The sequence below is a fragment of the Passer domesticus genome, chromosome 2, assembly GCF_036417665.1.
Source record: "Passer domesticus isolate bPasDom1 chromosome 2, bPasDom1.hap1, whole genome shotgun sequence".
NCBI classification, from domain to species: Eukaryota; Metazoa; Chordata; class Aves; order Passeriformes; family Passeridae; genus Passer; species Passer domesticus.
This window is the reverse complement of record NC_087475.1, coordinates 91,861,960-91,878,990: the sequence shown is the minus strand read 5'-3', so window position 1 is coordinate 91,878,990 and position 17,031 is coordinate 91,861,960.

Genomic DNA, 17,031 nt, shown 5'->3' with positions numbered 1-17,031 from the left:
GGGCGCTCCTTCTGCGGAAAGACGCCTGGCAGCGGCACTTGGGACAGCTCCGCGTCTCCGTATTCTGCGTTTCTTGCCTTCTGCATCTCAGCAAAATGCTTTCCCACTAGGTCTAGCAAGGAGAAACTGTGGCAGCTGAGTAGATGTAGCCCGGCCCGCCCTTTGAAGTTGACAAGTTCTTGGCATCTCAGAGCCTCAAGGCAAGAGCAAGGTTCTCTATGGTAGGCTGGGGCAGAACTAGCAGCAAGCAGAGCAAAGTTGTCCAAGAATAGCTTCCATTGGAATGCTAATGGCAATTGAATAGGCAAGCCAGTGGCAAGCCACTAGCTTCTAGCAGTTTGAAAGTTGCAGACACAGTGCAGGTGTTGTGCGGCTTCCTTCTTGGCCTCCTAGAAGGTGTCACGTTCTCCGTCTCTTGCTTGCCAATATGTTGCCATGTTCCTCTTATTTTTTGGTTGGTTTTGATTTGTTTTTATGATGTTTTGGCGGGTTTTCGGAATGGTTTGATGGTGTTTTAGAATGTTTTGTTTTCTCTTGTGTTGTTTATATTGTCTTGGCAGGTTTTGGAATGTTTGGATTCCTTTTGGCGGGTTTTAAAATCTTTTGGTGGGTATTTGGAATGTTTTGGTTTGCTTTCATTTGTTTTGATTATGTTTTGGCAAGTTATTGAAAGTTTCGATCACTTCTTACTGGTTTTCTAGTATTTTGGCATCTTTTCAGAATGTTTTGATCAGGTTTGGCAGGTTCTAAACTATTTTGTCGGGTTTTAGGAATGTTTTGGTTGGTTTTGATTTGTTTTTATGATGTTTTGCCAAGTTTTTTGAATGTTTTGATCAGTTCAGGCTGGTTTTCTAATGTTTTGGCATCTTTTCAGAATGTTTTGATGAGTTTTGCGGGTCTAAATCATTTTGGCGGGTTTTCGGAATATTTTGGTTGGTTTTGATTTGTTTTTATGATGTTTTGGCGGGTTTTCGGAATGTCTTGGTTGGGTTTTAGAATGTTTTGTATTCTCTTGAGTTGTTTTTATTGTGTTGGCAGGTTTTGGAATGTTTGGATTCTTTTTGGCGGGTTTTAAAATCTTTTGGCGGGTATTTGGAATCTTTTGGCGGGTATTCGGAAGGTTTTGATTAGTTTTGACGGGTTTTGAAATATTTTGGCGGGTTTTTAGAAGGTTTCGATTTGTTTTGATTTGTTTTGATTCTGTTTAGCCCAGTTTTTGGTGTGTTTGGATTGGCTTTGGTGGGCTTGATCATGTCTTGTCAGGTTTTTTCGAATGTATTGATCACTTCTGTCTGGTTTTCTATTTTGGCGGGTTTGAAAATATTTTTGGATTAGTTTTGGCGGGTTTGAAAATATTTTGGCTCTTTGCGCAGAGATGACGGTGCCGGTTGCGGTGCGCTCCGGGGCGCTCCTTCTGCGGAAAGACGCCTGGCAGCGGCACTTGGGACAGCTCCGCGTCTCCGTATTCTGCGTTTCTTGCCTTCTGCATCTCAGCAAAATGCTTTCCCACTAGGTCTAGCAAGGAGAAACTGTGGCAGCTGAGTAGATGTAGCCCGGCCCGCCCTTTGAAGTTGACAAGTTCTTGGCATCTCAGAGCCTCAAGGCAAGAGCAAGGTTCTCTATGGTAGGCTGGGGCAGAACTAGCAGCAAGCAGAGCAAAGTTGTCCAAGAATAGCTTCCATTGGAATGCTAATGGCAATTGAAGAGGCAGGCCAGTGGCAAGCCACTAGCTTCTAGCAGTTTGAAAGTTGCAGACACAGTGCAGGTGTTGTGCGGCTTCCTTCTTGGCCTCCTAGAAGGTGCTGCGTTCTCCGTCTCTTGCTTGCCAATATGTTGCCGTGTTCCTCTTATTTTTTGGTTGGTTTTGATTTGTTTTTATGATGTTTTGGTGGGTTTTCGGAATGTTTTGGTTGGGTTTTAGAATGTTTTGTTTTCTCTTGAGTTGTTTTTATTGTGTTGGCAGGTTTTGGAATGTTTGGATTCCTTTTGGCGGGTTTTCAAATCTTTTGGCGGGTATTTGGAATGTTTTGGTTTGCTTTCATTTGTTTTGATTATGTTTTGGCAAGTTATTGAATGTTTCGATCACTTCTTACTGGTTTGATAGTATTTTGGCATCTTTTCAGAATGTTTTGATCAGTTTTGGCGGGTTCTAAACTATTTTGTCGGGTTTGTGGAATGTTTTGGTTGGTTTTGATTTGGTTTTATGATGTTTTGGCCAGATTTCGGAATATTTTGGCTGGTTTTTGGAATGTTTCGGTTGGTTTTGATTTGTTTTTATGATGTTTTGCCAAGTTTTTTGAATGTTTTGATCAGTTCAGGCTGGTTTTCTAATGTTTTGGCATCTTTTCAGAATGTTTAGATGAGTTTTGCGGGTCTAAATCATTTTGGCGGGTTTTTGGAATATTTTGGTTGGTTTTGATTTGTTTTTATGATGTTTTGGCGGGTTTTCGGAATGTCTTGGATGGGTTTTAGAATGTTTTGTATTCTCTTGAGTTGTTTTTATTGTGTTGGCAGGTTTTGGAATGTTTGGATACTTTTTGGCGAGTTTTAAAATCTTTTGGCTGGTATTTGGAATGTTTTGGCGGGTATTCAGAATATTTTGATTAGTTTTGACGGGTTTTGAAATATTTTGGCGGGTTTTTAGAAGGTTTGGATTTGTTTTGATTTGTTTTGATTCTGTTTAGCCCAGTTTTTGGTGTGTTTGGATTAGCTTTGGTGGGCTTGATCATGTTTTGTCCGGTTTTTTCGAATGTATTGATCACCTCTGTCTGGTTTTCTATTTTGGCGGGTTTGAAAATATTTTTGGATGAGTTTTGGCGGGTTTGAAAATATTTTGGCTCTTTGCGCAGAGATGACGGTGCCGGTTGCGGGGCGCTCCGGGGCGCTCCTTCTGCGGAAAGACGCCTGGCAGCGGCACTTGGGACAGCTCCGCATCTCCGTATTCTGCGTTTCTTGCCTTCTGCATCTCAGCAAAATGCTTTCCCACTAGGTCTAGCAAGGAGAAACTGTGGCAGCTGAGTAGATGTAGCCCGGCCCGCCCTTTGAAGTTGACAAGTTCTTGGCATCTCAGAGCCTCAAGGCAAGAGCAAGGTTCTCTATGGTAGGCTGGGGCAGAACTAGCAGCAAGCAGAGCAAAGTTGTCCAAGAATAGCTTCCATTGGAATGCTAATGGCAATTGAAGAGGCAGGCCAGTGGCAAGCCACTAGCTTCTAGCAGTTTGAAAGTTGCAGACACAGTGCAGGTGTTGTGCGGCTTCCTTCTTGGCCTCCTAGAAGGTGTCACCTTCTCCGTCTCTTGCTTGCCAATATGTTGCCGTGTTCCTCTTATTTTTTGGTTGGTTTTGATTTGTTTTGATGATGTTTTGGCGGGTTTTCGGAATGTTTTGATGGTGTTTTAGAATGTTTTGTTTTCTCTTGTGTTGTTTTGATTGTCTTGGCAGGTTTTGGAATGTTTGGATTCCTTTTTGGCGAGTTTTAAAATATTTTGGCGGGTATTTGGAATGTTTTGGTTTGATTTCATTTGTCTTGATTATGTTTTGGGAAGTTATTAAATGTTTCGATCACTTCTTACTGGTTTTCTAGTATTTTGGCATCTTTTCAGAATGTTTTGATCAGTTTTGGCGGGTTCTAAACTATTTTGTCAGGTTTTTGGAATGTTTTGGTTGGTTTTGATTTGTTTTTATGATGTTTTGGCCAGATTTCGGAATATTTTGGCTGGTTTTTGGAATGTTTCGGTTGGTTTTGATTTGTTTTTATGATGTTTTGCCAAGTTTTTTGAATGTTTTGATCAGTTCAGGCTGGTTTTCTAATGTTTTGGCATCTTTTCAGAATGTTTAGATGAGTTTTGCGGGTCTAAATCATTTTGGCGGGTTTTTGGAATATTTTGGTTGGTTTTGATTTGTTTTTATGATGTTTTGGCGGGTTTTCGGAATGTCTTGGTTGGGTTTTAGAATGTTTTGTATTCTCTTGAGTTGTTTTTATTGTGTTGGCAGGTTTTGGAATGTTTGGATTCTTTTTGGCGAGTTTTAAAATCTTTTGGCGGGTATTTGGAATGTTTTGGCGGGTATTCGGAAGGTTTTGATTAGTTTTGACGGGTTTTGAAATATTTTGGCGGGTTTTTAGAAGGTTTGGATTTGTTTTGATTTGTTTTGATTCTGTTTAGCCCAGTTTTTGGTGTGTTTGGATTAGCTTTGGTGGGCTTGATCATGTTTTGTCAGGTTTTTTCGAATGTATTGATCACTTCTGTCTGGTTTTCTATTTTGGTGGGTTTGAAAATATTTTTGGATTAGTTTTGGCGGGTTTTAAAATATTTTGGCTCTTTGCGCAGAGATGACGGTGCCGGTTGCGGTGCGCTCCAGGGCGCTCCTTCTGCGGAAAGACGCCTGGCAGCGGCACTTGGGACAGCTCCGCGTCTCCGTATTCTGCGTTTCTTGCCTTCTGCATCTCAGCAAAATGCTTTCCCACTAGGTCTAGCAAGGAGAAACTGTGGCAGCTGAGTAGATGTAGCCCGGCCCGCCCTTTGAAGTTGACAAGTTCTTGGCATCTCAGAGCCTCAAGGCAAGAGCAAGGTTCTCTATGGTAGGCTGGGGCAGAACTAGCAGCAAGCAGAGCAAAGTTGTCCAAGAATAGCTTCCATTGGAATGCTAATGGCAATTGAATAGGCAAGCCAGTGGCAAGCCACTAGCTTCTAGCAGTTTGAAAGTTGCAGACACAGTGCAGGTGTTGTGCGGCTTCCTTCTTGGCCTCCTAGAAGGTGTCACGTTCTCCGTCTCTTGCTTGCCAATATGTTACCATGTTCCTCTTATTTTTTGGTTGGTTTTGATTTGTTTTTATGATGTTTTGGCGGGTTTTCGGAATGGTTTGATGGTGTTTTAGAATGTTTTGTTTTCTCTTGTGTTGTTTATATTGTCTTGGCAGGTTTTGGAATGTTTGGATTCCTTTTGGCGGGTTTTAAAATCTTTTGGTGGGTATTTGGAATGTTTTGGTTTGCTTTCATTTGTTTTGATTATGTTTTGGCAAGTTATTGAAAGTTTCGATCACTTCTTACTGGTTTTCTAGTATTTTGGCATCTTTTCAGAATGTTTTGATCAGGTTTGGCAGGTTCTAAACTATTTTGTCGGGTTTTAGGAATGTTTTGGTTGGTTTTGATTTGTTTTTATGATGTTTTGCCAAGTTTTTTGAATGTTTTGATCAGTTCAGGCTGGTTTTCTAATGTTTTGGCATCTTTTCAGAATGTTTTGATGAGTTTTGCGGGTCTAAATCATTTTGGCGGGTTTTTGGAATATTTTGGTTGGTTTTGATTTGTTTTTATGATGTTTTGGCGGGTTTTCGGAATGTCTTGGTTGGGTTTTAGAATGTTTTGTATTCTCTTGAGTTGTTTTTATTGTGTTGGCAGGTTTTGGAATGTTTGGATTCTTTTTGGCGAGTTTTAAAATCTTTTGGCGGGTATTTGGAATCTTTTGGCGGGTATTCGGAAGGTTTTGATTAGTTTTGACGGGTTTTGAAATATTTTGGCGGGTTTTTAGAAGGTTTGGATTTGTTTTGATTTGTTTTGATTCTGTTTAGCCCAGTTTTTGGTGTGTTTGGATTAGCTTTGGTGGGCTTGATCATGTTTTGTCAGGTTTTTTCGAATGTATTGATCACTTCTGTCTGGTTTTCTATTTTGGTGGGTTTGAAAATATTTTTGGATTAGTTTTGGCGGGTTTTAAAATATTTTGGCTCTTTGCGCAGAGATGACGGTGCCGGTTGCGGTGCGCTCCAGGGCGCTCCTTCTGCGGAAAGACGCCTGGCAGCGGCACTTGGGACAGCTCCGCATCTCCGTATTCTGCGTTTCTTGCCTTCTGCATCTCAGCAAAATGCTTTCCCACTAGGTCTAGCAAGGAGAAACTGTGGCAGCTGAGTAGATGTAGCCCGGCCCGCCCTTTGAAGTTGACAAGTTCTTGGCATCTCAGAGCCTCAAGGCAAGAGCAAGGTTCTCTATGGTAGGCTGGGGCAGAACTAGCAGCAAGCAGAGCAAAGTTGTCCAAGAATAGCTTCCATTGGAATGCTAATGGCAATTGAATAGGCAAGCCAGTGGCAAGCCACTAGCTTCTAGCAGTTTGAAAGTTGCAGACACAGTGCAGGTGTTGTGCGGCTTCCTTCTTGGCCTCCTAGAAGGTGTCACGTTCTCCGTCTCTTGCTTGCCAATATGTTGCCATGTTCCTCTTATTTTTTGGTTGGTTTTGATTTGTTTTTATGATGTTTTGGCGGGTTTTCGGAATGGTTTGATGGTGTTTTAGAATGTTTTGTTTTCTCTTGTGTTGTTTATATTGTCTTGGCAGGTTTTGGAATGTTTGGATTCCTTTTGGCGGGTTTTAAAATCTTTTGGTGGGTATTTGGAATGTTTTGGTTTGCTTTCATTTGTTTTGATTATGTTTTGGCAAGTTATTGAAAGTTTCGATCACTTCTTACTGGTTTTCTAGTATTTTGGCATCTTTTCAGAATGTTTTGATCAGGTTTGGCAGGTTCTAAACTATTTTGTCGGGTTTTAGGAATGTTTTGGTTGGTTTTGATTTGTTTTTATGATGTTTTGCCAAGTTTTTTGAATGTTTTGATCAGTTCAGGCTGGTTTTCTAATGTTTTGGCATCTTTTCAGAATGTTTTGATGAGTTTTGCGGGTCTAAATCATTTTGGCGGGTTTTCGGAATATTTTGGTTGGTTTTGATTTGTTTTTATGATGTTTTGGCGGGTTTTCGGAATGTCTTGGTTGGGTTTTAGAATGTTTTGTATTCTCTTGAGTTGTTTTTATTGTGTTGGCAGGTTTTGGAATGTTTGGATTCTTTTTGGCGGGTTTTAAAATCTTTTGGCGGGTATTTGGAATCTTTTGGCGGGTATTCGGAAGGTTTTGATTAGTTTTGACGGGTTTTGAAATATTTTGGCGGGTTTTTAGAAGGTTTCGATTTGTTTTGATTTGTTTTGATTCTGTTTAGCCCAGTTTTTGGTGTGTTTGGATTGGCTTTGGTGGGCTTGATCATGTCTTGTCAGGTTTTTTCGAATGTATTGATCACTTCTGTCTGGTTTTCTATTTTGGCGGGTTTGAAAATATTTTTGGATTAGTTTTGGCGGGTTTGAAAATATTTTGGCTCTTTGCGCAGAGATGACGGTGCCGGTTGCGGTGCGCTCCGGGGCGCTCCTTCTGCGGAAAGACGCCTGGCAGCGGCACTTGGGACAGCTCCACGTCTCCGTATTCTGCGTTTCTTGCCTTCTGCATCTCAGCAAAATGCTTTCCCACTAGGTCTAGCAAGGAGAAACTGTGGCAGCTGAGTAGATGTAGCCCGGCCCGCCCTTTGAAGTTGACAAGTTCTTGGCATCTCAGAGCCTCAAGGCAAGAGCAAGGTTCTCTATGGTAGGCTGGGGCAGAACTAGCAGCAAGCAGAGCAAAGTTGTCCAAGAATAGCTTCCATTGGAATGCTAATGGCAATTGAAGAGGCAGGCCAGTGGCAAGCCACTAGCTTCTAGCAGTTTGAAAGTTGCAGACACAGTGCAGGTGTTGTGCGGCTTCCTTCTTGGCCTCCTAGAAGGTGCCGCGTTCTCCGTCTCTTGCTTGCCAATATGTTGCCGTGTTCCTCTTATTTTTTGGTTGGTTTTGATTTGTTTTTATGATGTTTTGGTGGGTTTTCGGAATGTTTTGGTTGGGTTTTAGAATGTTTTGTTTTCTCTTGAGTTGTTTTTATTGTGTTGGCAGGTTTTGGAATGTTTGGATTCCTTTTGGCGGGTTTTCAAATCTTTTGGCGGGTATTTGGAATGTTTTGGTTTGCTTTCATTTGTTTTGATTATGTTTTGGCAAGTTATTGAATGTTTCGATCACTTCTTACTGGTTTGATAGTATTTTGGCATCTTTTCAGAATGTTTTGATCAGTTTTGGCGGGTTCTAAACTATTTTGTCGGGTTTGTGGAATGTTTTGGTTGGTTTTGATTTGGTTTTATGATGTTTTGGCCAGATTTCGGAATATTTTGGCTGGTTTTTGGAATGTTTCGGTTGGTTTTGATTTGTTTTTATGATGTTTTGCCAAGTTTTTTGAATGTTTTGATCAGTTCAGGCTGGTTTTCTAATGTTTTGGCATCTTTTCAGAATGTTTTGATGAGTTTTGCGGGTCTAAATCATTTTGGCGGGTTTTTGGAATATTTTGGTTGGTTTTGATTTGTTTTTATGATGTTTTGGCGGGTTTTCGGAATGTCTTGGATGGGTTTTAGAATGTTTTGTATTCTCTTGAGTTGTTTTTATTGTGTTGGCAGGTTTTGGAATGTTTGGATACTTTTTGGCGAGTTTTAAAATCTTTTGGCTGGTATTTGGAATGTTTTGGCGGGTATTCAGAATATTTTGATTAGTTTTGACGGGTTTTGAAATATTTTGGCGGGTTTTTAGAAGGTTTGGATTTGTTTTGATTTGTTTTGATTCTGTTTAGCCCAGTTTTTGGTGTGTTTGGATTAGCTTTGGTGGGCTTGATCATGTTTTGTCAGGTTTTTTCGAATGTATTGATCACCTCTGTCTGGTTTTCTATTTTGGCGGGTTTGAAAATATTTTTGGATGAGTTTTGGCGGGTTTGAAAATATTTTGGCTCTTTGCGCAGAGATGATGGTGCCGGTTGCGGTGCGCTCCGGGGCGCTCCTTCTGCGGAAAGACGCCTGGCAGCGGCACTTGGGACAGCTCCGCATCTCCGTATTCTGCGTTTCTTGCCTTCTGCATCTCAGCAAAATGCTTTCCCACTAGGTCTAGCAAGGAGAAACTGTGGCAGCTGAGTAGATGTAGCCCGGCCCGCCCTTTGAAGTTGACAAGTTCTTGGCATCTCAGAGCCTCAAGGCAAGAGCAAGGTTCTCTATGGTAGGCTGGGGCAGAACTAGCAGCAAGCAGAGCAAAGTTGTCCAAGAATAGCTTCCATTGGAATGCTAATGGCAATTGAAGAGGCAGGCCAGTGGCAAGCCACTAGCTTCTAGCAGTTTGAAAGTTGCAGACACAGTGCAGGTGTTGTGCGGCTTCCTTCTTGGCCTCCTAGAAGGTGCCGCGTTCTCCGTCTCTTGCTTGCCAATATGTTGCCGTGTTCCTCTTATTTTTTGGTTGGTTTTGATTTGTTTTTATGATGTTTTGGTGGGTTTTCGGAATGTTTTGGTTGGGTTTTAGAATGTTTTGTTTTCTCTTGAGTTGTTTTTATTGTGTTGGCAGGTTTTGGAATGTTTGGATTCCTTTTGGCGGGTTTTCAAATCTTTTGGCGGGTATTTGGAATGTTTTGGTTTGCTTTCATTTGTTTTGATTATGTTTTGGCAAGTTATTGAATGTTTCAATCACTTCTTACTGGTTTGATAGTATTTTGGCATCTTTTCAGAATGTTTTGATCAGTTTTGGCGGGTTCTAAACTATTTTGTCGGGTTTGTGGAATGTTTTGGTTGGTTTTGATTTGGTTTTATGATGTTTTGGCCAGATTTCGGAATATTTTGGCTGGTTTTTGGAATGTTTCGGTTGGTTTTGATTTGTTTTTATGATGTTTTGCCAAGTTTTTTGAATGTTTTGATCAGTTCAGGCTGGTTTTCTAATGTTTTGGCATCTTTTCAGAATGTTTAGATGAGTTTTGCGGGTCTAAATCATTTTGGCGGGTTTTTGGAATATTTTGGTTGGTTTTGATTTGTTTTTATGATGTTTTGGCGGGTTTTCGGAATGTCTTGGATGGGTTTTAGAATGTTTTGTATTCTCTTGAGTTGTTTTTATTGTGTTGGCAGGTTTTGGAATGTTTGGATACTTTTTGGCGAGTTTTAAAATCTTTTGGCTGGTATTTGGAATGTTTTGGCGGGTATTCAGAATATTTTGATTAGTTTTGACGGGTTTTGAAATATTTTGGCGGGTTTTTAGAAGGTTTGGATTTGTTTTGATTTGTTTTGATTCTGTTTAGCCCAGTTTTTGGTGTGTTTGGATTAGCTTTGGTGGGCTTGATCATGTTTTGTCCGGTTTTTTCGAATGTATTGATCACCTCTGTCTGGTTTTCTATTTTGGCGGGTTTGAAAATATTTTTGGATGAGTTTTGGCGGGTTTGAAAATATTTTGGCTCTTTGCGCAGAGATGACGGTGCCGGTTGCGGGGCGCTCCGGGGCGCTCCTTCTGCGGAAAGACGCCTGGCAGCGGCACTTGGGACAGCTCCGCATCTCCGTATTCTGCGTTTCTTGCCTTCTGCATCTCAGCAAAATGCTTTCCCACTAGGTCTAGCAAGGAGAAACTGTGGCAGCTGAGTAGATGTAGCCCGGCCCGCCCTTTGAAGTTGACAAGTTCTTGGCATCTCAGAGCCTCAAGGCAAGAGCAAGGTTCTCTATGGTAGGCTGGGGCAGAACTAGCAGCAAGCAGAGCAAAGTTGTCCAAGAATAGCTTCCATTGGAATGCTAATGGCAATTGAAGAGGCAGGCCAGTGGCAAGCCACTAGCTTCTAGCAGTTTGAAAGTTGCAGACACAGTGCAGGTGTTGTGCGGCTTCCTTCTTGGCCTCCTAGAAGGTGTCACCTTCTCCGTCTCTTGCTTGCCAATATGTTGCCGTGTTCCTCTTATTTTTTGGTTGGTTTTGATTTGTTTTGATGATGTTTTGGCGGGTTTTCGGAATGTTTTGATGGTGTTTTAGAATGTTTTGTTTTCTCTTGTGTTGTTTTGATTGTCTTGGCAGGTTTTGGAATGTTTGGATTCCTTTTTGGCGAGTTTTAAAATATTTTGGCGGGTATTTGGAATGTTTTGGTTTGATTTCATTTGTCTTGATTATGTTTTGGGAAGTTATTAAATGTTTCGATCACTTCTTACTGGTTTTCTAGTATTTTGGCATCTTTTCAGAATGTTTTGATCAGTTTTGGCGGGTTCTAAACTATTTTGTCGGGTTTGTGGAATGTTTTGGTTGGTTTTGATTTGTTTTTATGATGTTTTGGCCAGATTTCGGAATATTTTGGCTGGTTTTTGGAATGTTTCGGTTGGTTTTGATTTGTTTTTATGATGTTTTGCCAAGTTTTTTGAATGTTTTGATCAGTTCAGGCTGGTTTTCTAATGTTTTGGCATCTTTTCAGAATGTTTAGATGAGTTTTGCGGGTCTAAATCATTTTGGCGGGTTTTTGGAATATTTTGGTTGGTTTTGATTTGTTTTTATGATGTTTTGGCGGGTTTTCGGAATGTCTTGGTTGGGTTTTAGAATGTTTTGTATTCTCTTGAGTTGTTTTTATTGTGTTGGCAGGTTTTGGAATGTTTGGATTCTTTTTGGCGAGTTTTAAAATCTTTTGGCGGGTATTTGGAATGTTTTGGCGGGTATTCGGAAGGTTTTGATTAGTTTTGACGGGTTTTGAAATATTTTGGCGGGTTTTTAGAAGGTTTGGATTTGTTTTGATTTGTTTTGATTCTGTTTAGCCCAGTTTTTGGTGTGTTTGGATTAGCTTTGGTGGGCTTGATCATGTTTTGTCAGGTTTTTTCGAATGCATTGATCACTTCTGTCTGGTTTTCTATTTTGGTGGGTTTGAAAATATTTTTGGATTAGTTTTGGCGGGTTTTAAAATATTTTGGCTCTTTGCGCAGAGATGACGGTGCCGGTTGCGGTGCGCTCCAGGGCGCTCCTTCTGCGGAAAGACGCCTGGCAGCGGCACTTGGGACAGCTCCGCGTCTCCGTATTCTGCGTTTCTTGCCTTCTGCATCTCAGCAAAATGCTTTCCCACTAGGTCTAGCAAGGAGAAACTGTGGCAGCTGAGTAGATGTAGCCCGGCCCGCCCTTTGAAGTTGACAAGTTCTTGGCATCTCAGAGCCTCAAGGCAAGAGCAAGGTTCTCTATGGTAGGCTGGGGCAGAACTAGCAGCAAGCAGAGCAAAGTTGTCCAAGAATAGCTTCCATTGGAATGCTAATGGCAATTGAATAGGCAAGCCAGTGGCAAGCCACTAGCTTCTAGCAGTTTGAAAGTTGCAGACACAGTGCAGGTGTTGTGCGGCTTCCTTCTTGGCCTCCTAGAAGGTGTCACGTTCTCCGTCTCTTGCTTGCCAATATGTTACCATGTTCCTCTTATTTTTTGGTTGGTTTTGATTTGTTTTTATGATGTTTTGGCGGGTTTTCGGAATGGTTTGATGGTGTTTTAGAATGTTTTGTTTTCTCTTGTGTTGTTTATATTGTCTTGGCAGGTTTTGGAATGTTTGGATTCCTTTTGGCGGGTTTTAAAATCTTTTGGTGGGTATTTGGAATGTTTTGGTTTGCTTTCATTTGTTTTGATTATGTTTTGGCAAGTTATTGAAAGTTTCGATCACTTCTTACTGGTTTTCTAGTATTTTGGCATCTTTTCAGAATGTTTTGATCAGGTTTGGCAGGTTCTAAACTATTTTGTCGGGTTTTAGGAATGTTTTGGTTGGTTTTGATTTGTTTTTATGATGTTTTGCCAAGTTTTTTGAATGTTTTGATCAGTTCAGGCTGGTTTTCTAATGTTTTGGCATCTTTTCAGAATGTTTTGATGAGTTTTGCGGGTCTAAATCATTTTGGCGGGTTTTTGGAATATTTTGGTTGGTTTTGATTTGTTTTTATGATGTTTTGGCGGGTTTTCGGAATGTCTTGGTTGGGTTTTAGAATGTTTTGTATTCTCTTGAGTTGTTTTTATTGTCTTGGCAGGTTTTGGAATGTTTGGATACTTTTTGGCGGGTTTTAAAATCTTTTGGCGGGTATTTGGAATGTTTTGGCGGGTATTCGGAAGGTTTTGATTAGTTTTGACGGGTTTTGAAATAGTTTGGCGGGTTTTGAGAAGGTTTCGATTTGTTTTGATTTGTTTTGATTCTGTTTAGCCCAGTTTTTGGTGTGTTTGGATTAGCTTTGGTGGGCTTGATCATGTTTTGTCAGGTTTTTTCGAATGTATTGATCACTTCTGTCTGGTTTTCTATTTTGGTGGGTTTGAAAATATTTTTGGATTAGTTTTGGCGGGTTTTAAAATATTTTGGCTCTTTGCGCAGAGATGACGGTGCCGGTTGCGGTGCGCTCCAGGGCGCTCCTTCTGCGGAAAGACGCCTGGCAGCGGCACTTGGGACAGCTCCGCGTCTCCGTATTCTGCGTTTCTTGCCTTCTGCATCTCAGCAAAATGCTTTCCCACTAGGTCTAGCAAGGAGAAACTGTGGCAGCTGAGTAGATGTAGCCCGGCCCGCCCTTTGAAGTTGACAAGTTCTTGGCATCTCAGAGCCTCAAGGCAAGAGCAAGGTTCTCTATGGTAGGCTGGGGCAGAACTAGCAGCAAGCAGAGCAAAGTTGTCCAAGAATAGCTTCCATTGGAATGCTAATGGCAATTGAATAGGCAAGCCAGTGGCAAGCCACTAGCTTCTAGCAGTTTGAAAGTTGCAGACACAGTGCAGGTGTTGTGCGGCTTCCTTCTTGGCCTCCTAGAAGGTGTCACGTTCTCCGTCTCTTGCTTGCCAATATGTTGCCATGTTCCTCTTATTTTTTGGTTGGTTTTGATTTGTTTTTATGATGTTTTGGCGGGTTTTCGGAATGGTTTGATGGTGTTTTAGAATGTTTTGTTTTCTCTTGTGTTGTTTATATTGTCTTGGCAGGTTTTGGAATGTTTGGATTCCTTTTGGCGGGTTTTAAAATCTTTTGGTGGGTATTTGGAATGTTTTGGTTTGCTTTCATTTGTTTTGATTATGTTTTGGCAAGTTATTGAAAGTTTCGATCACTTCTTACTGGTTTTCTAGTATTTTGGCATCTTTTCAGAATGTTTTGATCAGGTTTGGCAGGTTCTAAACTATTTTGTCGGGTTTTAGGAATGTTTTGGTTGGTTTTGATTTGTTTTTATGATGTTTTGCCAAGTTTTTTGAATGTTTTGATCAGTTCAGGCTGGTTTTCTAATGTTTTGGCATCTTTTCAGAATGTTTTGATGAGTTTTGCGGGTCTAAATCATTTTGGCGGGTTTTCGGAATATTTTGGTTGGTTTTGATTTGTTTTTATGATGTTTTGGCGGGTTTTCGGAATGTCTTGGTTGGGTTTTAGAATGTTTTGTATTCTCTTGAGTTGTTTTTATTGTGTTGGCAGGTTTTGGAATGTTTGGATTCTTTTTGGCGGGTTTTAAAATCTTTTGGCGGGTATTTGGAATCTTTTGGCGGGTATTCGGAAGGTTTTGATTAGTTTTGACGGGTTTTGAAATATTTTGGCGGGTTTTTAGAAGGTTTCGATTTGTTTTGATTTGTTTTGATTCTGTTTAGCCCAGTTTTTGGTGTGTTTGGATTGGCTTTGGTGGGCTTGATCATGTCTTGTCAGGTTTTTTCGAATGTATTGATCACTTCTGTCTGGTTTTCTATTTTGGCGGGTTTGAAAATATTTTTGGATTAGTTTTGGCGGGTTTGAAAATATTTTGGCTCTTTGCGCAGAGATGACGGTGCCGGTTGCGGTGCGCTCCGGGGCGCTCCTTCTGCGGAAAGACGCCTGGCAGCGGCACTTGGGACAGCTCCGCGTCTCCGTATTCTGCGTTTCTTGCCTTCTGCATCTCAGCAAAATGCTTTCCCTCTAGGTCTAGCAAGGAGAAACTGTGGCAGCTGAGTAGATGTAGCCCGGCCCGCCCTTTGAAGTTGACAAGTTCTTGGCATCTCAGAGCCTCAAGGCAAGAGCAAGGTTCTCTATGGTAGGCTGGGGCAGAACTAGCAGCAAGCAGAGCAAAGTTGTCCAAGAATAGCTTCCATTGGAATGCTAATGGCAATTGAAGAGGCAGGCCAGTGGCAAGCCACTAGCTTCTAGCAGTTTGAAAGTTGCAGACACAGTGCAGGTGTTGTGCGGCTTCCTTCTTGGCCTCCTAGAAGGTGCCGCGTTCTCCGTCTCTTGCTTGCCAATATGTTGCCGTGTTCCTCTTATTTTTTGGTTGGTTTTGATTTGTTTTTATGATGTTTTGGTGGGTTTTCGGAATGTTTTGGTTGGGTTTTAGAATGTTTTGTTTTCTCTTGAGTTGTTTTTATTGTGTTGGCAGGTTTTGGAATGTTTGGATTCCTTTTGGCGGGTTTTCAAATCTTTTGGCGGGTATTTGGAATGTTTTGGTTTGCTTTCATTTGTTTTGATTATGTTTTGGCAAGTTATTGAATGTTTCGATCACTTCTTACTGGTTTGATAGTATTTTGGCATCTTTTCAGAATGTTTTGATCAGTTTTGGCGGGTTCTAAACTATTTTGTCGGGTTTGTGGAATGTTTTGGTTGGTTTTGATTTGGTTTTATGATGTTTTGGCCAGATTTCGGAATATTTTGGCTGGTTTTTGGAATGTTTCGGTTGGTTTTGATTTGTTTTTATGATGTTTTGCCAAGTTTTTTGAATGTTTTGATCAGTTCAGGCTGGTTTTCTAATGTTTTGGCATCTTTTCAGAATGTTTTGATGAGTTTTGCGGGTCTAAATCATTTTGGCGGGTTTTTGGAATATTTTGGTTGGTTTTGATTTGTTTTTATGATGTTTTGGCGGGTTTTCGGAATGTCTTGGATGGGTTTTAGAATGTTTTGTATTCTCTTGAGTTGTTTTTATTGTGTTGGCAGGTTTTGGAATGTTTGGATACTTTTTGGCGAGTTTTAAAATCTTTTGGCTGGTATTTGGAATGTTTTGGCGGGTATTCAGAATATTTTGATTAGTTTTGACGGGTTTTGAAATATTTTGGCGGGTTTTTAGAAGGTTTGGATTTGTTTTGATTTGTTTTGATTCTGTTTAGCCCAGTTTTTGGTGTGTTTGGATTAGCTTTGGTGGGCTTGATCATGTTTTGTCAGGTTTTTTCGAATGTATTGATCACCTCTGTCTGGTTTTCTATTTTGGCGGGTTTGAAAATATTTTTGGATGAGTTTTGGCGGGTTTTAAAATATTTTGGCTCTTTGCGCAGAGATGACGGTGCCGGTTGCGGGGCGCTCCGGGGCGCTCCTTCTGCGGAAAGACGCCTGGCAGCGGCACTTGGGACAGCTCCGCATCTCCGTATTCTGCGTTTCTTGCCTTCTGCATCTCAGCAAAATGCTTTCCCACTAGGTCTAGCAAGGAGAAACTGTGGCAGCTGAGTAGATGTAGCCCGGCCCGCCCTTTGAAGTTGACAAGTTCTTGGCATCTCAGAGCCTCAAGGCAAGAGCAAGGTTCTCTATGGTAGGCTGGGGCAGAACTAGCAGCAAGCAGAGCAAAGTTGTCCAAGAATAGCTTCCATTGGAATGCTAATGGCAATTGAAGAGGCAGGCCAGTGGCAAGCCACTAGCTTCTAGCAGTTTGAAAGTTGCAGACACAGTGCAGGTGTTGTGCGGCTTCCTTCTTGGCCTCCTAGAAGGTGTCACCTTCTCCGTCTCTTGCTTGCCAATATGTTGCCGTGTTCCTCTTATTTTTTGGTTGGTTTTGATTTGTTTTTATGATGTTTTGGCGGGTTTTCGGAATGTTTTGGTGGTGTTTTAGAATGTTTTGTTTTCTCTTGTGTTGTTTTGATTGTCTTGGCAGGTTGTGGAACATTTGGATTCCTTTTGGCGGGTTTTAAAATCTTTTGGCGGGTATTTGGAATGTTTTGGTTTGCTTTCATTTGTTTTGATTATGTTTTGGCAAGCTATTGAAAGTTTCGATCACTTCTGACTGGTTTTCTAGTATTTTGGCATCTTTTCAGAATGTTTTGATCAGGTTTGGCAGGTTCTAAACTATTTTGTCAGGTTTTTGGAATGTTTTGGTTGGTTTTGATTTGTTTTTATGAGGTTTTGCCAAGTTTTTTGAATGTTTTGATCAGTTCTGGCTGGATGTCTAATGTTTTGGCATCTTTTCAGAATGTTTTGATGAGTTTTGCGGGTCTAAATCGTTTTGGCGGGTTTTTGGAATATTTTGGTTGGTTTTGATTTGTTTTTATGATGTTTTGGCGGGTTTTCGGAATGTCTTGGTTGGGTTTTAGAATGTTTTGTATTCTCTTGAGTTGTTTTTATTGTGTTGGCAGGTTTTGGAATGTTTGGATTCTTTTTGGCAGGTTTTAAAATCTTTTGGCGGGTATTTGGAATGTTTTGGCGGGTATTCGGAAGGTTTTGTTTAGTTTTGACGGGTTTTGAAATATTTTGGC